This window comes from Fringilla coelebs, assembly GCF_963513975.1.
Source record: "Fringilla coelebs genome assembly, chromosome: 22".
NCBI classification, from domain to species: Eukaryota; Metazoa; Chordata; class Aves; order Passeriformes; family Fringillidae; genus Fringilla; species Fringilla coelebs.
In genome coordinates this window covers 4,064,674-4,069,625 of record NC_140048.1, presented here as the reverse complement: position 1 = coordinate 4,069,625, position 4,952 = coordinate 4,064,674, and positions in this window count along the sequence as shown.

Here is a 4,952-nt window from a genome sequence, read left to right as displayed (position 1 = left end):
AAAAAATAATAAATGCAGATTCCATAGGGTTTCTACCCCCCCCAAAAATTAATAAATGCACGGATTCCATAGGATTTCTACCCAAAAAATAAGAAATAATAAATTCGCGGATTCCATGGGGTTTGTTCCCCCCCCAAAAAAATCATAAATGTAAGGATTCCGTGGGGTTTCTACCCCCAAAAAATCATAAATAATAAATGAACGGATTCCATAGGGTTTGTTCCCCCCCAAAAAAAATCATAAATGTAAGGATTCCGTGGGGTTTGAGCCAAAAAAATCATAAATGCAGATTCCATAGGGTTTGTTCCCCCCAAAAAATCATAAATGTAAGGATTCCGTGGGGTGGGTTTCCAAAAAAATAATAAATGCATGGATTCCATAGGGTTTCTACCCCAAAAAATCATAAATAATAAATGAACGGATTCCGTAGTGTTTCTACCCCCCCCAAAAATAAAACAAATGCATGGATTCCATGGAGTTTGTTCCCCAAAAATCATAAATGTAAGGATTCCGTCGGGTTTCTACCCCCAAAAAATCATAAATAATAAATGAACGGATTCCATGGGGTTTGTTCCCAAAAAATCATAAATGCACAGATTCCATAGGGTTTCTACCCTAAAAAATCATAAATAATAAATGAACAGATTCCATGGGGTTTGTTCCCCCCCCCAAAAAAAATCATAAATGTAAGGATTCCGTGGGGTTTGTTCCCCAAAAAATCATAAATGCATGGATTCCACAGGGTTTCCTCCCAAAAAATAAATGTGTGTTTATCCAAGGATTTTTTTTTCCTCCTCGGAATTAAATTCACTTATTCCAATGGATTCATCCCTCAAAAAAAAAAAAAAATTAAATTCATTTATTGCAATGGATTCATCCCTCAAAAATAAATTAAATTCACTTATTGCAATGGATTTTTCCCCAAAAATTAAATTCAGTCATTACAAATAGATTTCCCCCCCCCAAAAATAAATGCACATATTTCAAAGGGATTTTTCCCCCAAATAATTAAATTCACTCATGCCCAGGACTTTTTATTTTTCCCCCAAAATATAACTCACATTTAACCAAGGGTATTTCCCCCCCACAACAAAAGAACATCTTGCAAATATTCCCCAATAAATCAATTTATTGCCTTATTCCAAAGGTTTTTCCCACTCCAAAAAGAAATGTGCATGTCAAAAAAATGGATTTTTTTCAGGAAATAAATGGAAATATTCTCTTTATTCCAGGTGGGTTTGTTTTTTTTTCTCACTCCTCTTATTCCAGTTTTTTTTAATAACTAGGAGAAAATTTCCTTGATAGCAAGGATGGGAATTTGTGGCACCTTGGGAATTTGGGATAAATTTGGAATATTTGGGATAAAGTTGGGATATTTTACTGGGGTGAATTTGGAATGTTTTGATGGAATTAATTTGGGATATTTGGGATAAATTTGGAATATTTCGCTGGGGTAAATTTGGGATAATTGGGACTAGATTTGGAACATTTGGGATATTTCAGTGGGATAAATTTGGAATATTTGGGATAAATTTGGGATATTTTACTGGGATGAATTTGGAATGTTTTGATGGAATAAATTTGGGATATTTGGGATAAATTTGGAATATTTCATTGGGGTAAATTTGGGATAATTGGGATTAAATTTGGAAAATTTGGGATATATTTGGGATATTTCACTGGGATAAATTTGGGATAAATTTGGGATGTTTCACTGGGATAAATTTGGGATAAATTTGGGATATTTCACTGGGATAAATTTGGGATAAATTTGGGATAAATTTGGGATGTTTCACTGGGATAAATTTGGGAAATTTGGGATAAATTTGGGATATTTCACTGGGATAAATTTGGGATATTTCACTGGGATAATTTGGGATGTTTCACTGGGATAAATTTGGGAAATTTGGGATAAATTTGGGATGTTTCACTGGGATAAATTTGGGATAAATTTGGGATAAATTTGGGATGTTTCACTGGAATAAATTTGGGATATTCCTCAATTTATTGTAATTTTTGGGATGGGCCCCGAGCTCGCGGAATTCCGATGGAAAAGCCCCAAAATCCCCCAAAAAGCCTCGGAATGAAGGAAGGGAAAAGGGTTCCACCCCCCCAGGGGAATTCCTTACTCACGGAATTATCCCGGGAGCGCTCCGAGGGAAGCGGGGCCGGCTCAGGGATTTTCCAGCCTTTCCATGGGAACGGGATCCCTAAAAAGGGGATTTTGCCCCAAAAGGCCCGGCCGGGATTTATAGGGAGCCGGGAATGTCGGGGCAGGCCGGGACAGGCCGGCTGGAACCGGTCTGGCTGGGAGACGGAAAAACTGGAATTGCTGCGGCTGCCAGGGAGCGGGAACGGCTGACCCGGGATAACCCCGGAGCGGCCCGCTGGGATCGGGATAGCCAGGGGGGTGGGATTGGGATAGCCGTGGGGTTGGGATAGCCATGGGACTGGGATTGGGATAGCCGTGGGATTGGGATCTGGGATAGCCATGGGACTGGGATCTGGGATAGCCGTGGGATTGGGATATCCATGGGACTGGGATCTGGGATAGCCGTGGGATTGGGATAGCCATGGGATTGGGATCTGGGATAGCCGTGGGATCTGGGATAGCCATGGGATTGGGATCTGGGATAGCCATGGGATTGGGATAGCCATGGGATTGGGATAGCCATGGGACTGGGATTGGGATAGCCATGGGATTGGGATAGCCATGGGATTGGGATATCCATGGGATTGGGATCTGGGATAGCCATGGGATTGGGACAGCCGTGGGATTGGGATCTGGGATAGCCATGGGACTGGGATTGGGATAGCCATGGGATTGGGATAGCCATGGGACTGGGATTGGGATAGCCATGGGATTGGGATCTGGGATAGCCGTGGGATTGGGATAGCCATGGGATTGGGATCTGGGATAGCCGTGGGATTCAGGGATCTGGGATAGGGCATTTGGGATATCCATGGGATTGGGACCTCTGGGATAGCCGTGGGATTGGGATCTGTGGGATATCCATGGGATTGGGATAGCCATGGGATTGGGATCTGGGATAGCCATGGGATTGGGATATCCATGGGATTGGGATCTGGGATAGCCGTGGGATCTGGGATAGCCATGGGATTGGGATCTCTGGGATTCAGGGATTTGGGATATCCATGGGATTGGGACCTCTGGGATATCCATGGGATTGCGATCTGGGATATCCATGGGATTGGGATCTCTGGGATTCGGGGATCTGGGACACCCATAGGATTGGGATCTCTGGGAAAGGGGATTTGGGATCTCTGAGATTCAGGGATTCAGGGACATCCATGGGATTGGGATTTGGGATATCCATGGGATTGGGATATCCATGGGATTGGGATCTCTGGGAAAGGGGATTTGGGATATCCATAGGATTGGGACCTCTGGGATATCCATGGGATTTGGGATACCCATGGGATTGGGATTTCTGGGATTCAGGGATCTGGGATATCCATGGGATTGGGATCCCTGGGATTCAGGGATTTGGGATATCCATGGGACTGGGATCTCTGGGATATCCATGGGATTGGGATCTCTGGGATTCAGGGATTTGGGATCTCTGGGATTCAGGAATCTGGGACACCCATAGGATTGGGATCTCTGGGAAAGGGGATTTGTGATCTCTGAGATTCAGGGATTTGGGATATCCATGGGATTGGGATCTCTGGGATTCAGGGATTGGCATGCCCAGGGCTGGGATTCTTTGGGAAAGGGGGATTTGCAGCAGCACCCTGTGTGGAAATCTCAGGAAAACGGAAACCTTGGGAGCAGCCGGGGAGTGGGGATGGGATCGGGATGGGATCGGGAGCAGGACCTGTGGGATTCAGGGATGGGATCTGTGGGATCTGTGGGATTCAGGAATGGGATCTGTGGGATTCAGGGATGGGATCTGTGGGATGGGATCTGTGGGATTCAGGGATCTGTGGGATTCAGGGATGGGATCCGTGGGATCTGTGGGATTCAGGGATGGGATCTGTGGGATTCAGGGATGGGATCTGTGGGATTCAGGGATGGGATTCAGGGATCTGTGGGATTCAGGGGTGGGATCTGTGGGATTCAGGGATGGGATCCGTGGGATCTGTGGGATTCAGGGATGGGATTCATGGATCTGTGGGATTCAGGGATGGGATCCATGCCAGGCCCTTCCCAGGCGCCTTTTCCAGCCTGGCCGCAGCTCCAGAGGTTTTCCAGGAGCTGCGGAGGCTCTGGGTGGGATTTTCCCGGGATTTAGTCTGGGATGGAGCGGATCCAAGGCCTGGCTGGGAATTGGCTGGGGGATTGTTGGGATTTGCTGGGAACTTGCTGGGAATTTCTTTGGAAGGAGCAAGGGCTGAGAATTCCGGATCCACACAACTCCCGAGGGATTTGGGAGATTTGGGGCTGGAAAAGCGGGATCGGGAATCAGGGATCAGGGATCGGGGATCGGGGATCAGGGATTGGGAATCAGGGATCAGGGATCGGGGATCGGGAATCAGGGATCAGGAATCAGGGATCAGGGATCAGGGATTGGGAATCATGGATCAGGGATCAGGCCCGGCCCCGCCCCTCTCCTGCCTCCCACGGATCCCAGGGATCCATCCCAGATTCCCTCCAGGCTGAGAATTCCCAGGGAGCAGATCCCAGGCGTTCCATGGGAGCCATTCCCAAAAAACCCCTTGGGAAAGGGGCTCTGGGGATTTCCAGGGAATGATGGAGGGAAGGGGGGCTCCATGGCCAAATTCCAGGTGTTCAGTGTCCCAAAATCCTTTGGAAAAGCTGGGATATTCCTTGGGAAAGGTGGGAATGATATCAGAATTCCATTGATTTCTGTCCAATCCAGGTGTTTAATCGAAAAACACTCCCAAATCCTTTGGAAAAATTGGGATATTCCTTGGGAAGGGTGAGAATGATGCCAGAATTCCATGGATTTCTGTCCAAATCCTGGTGT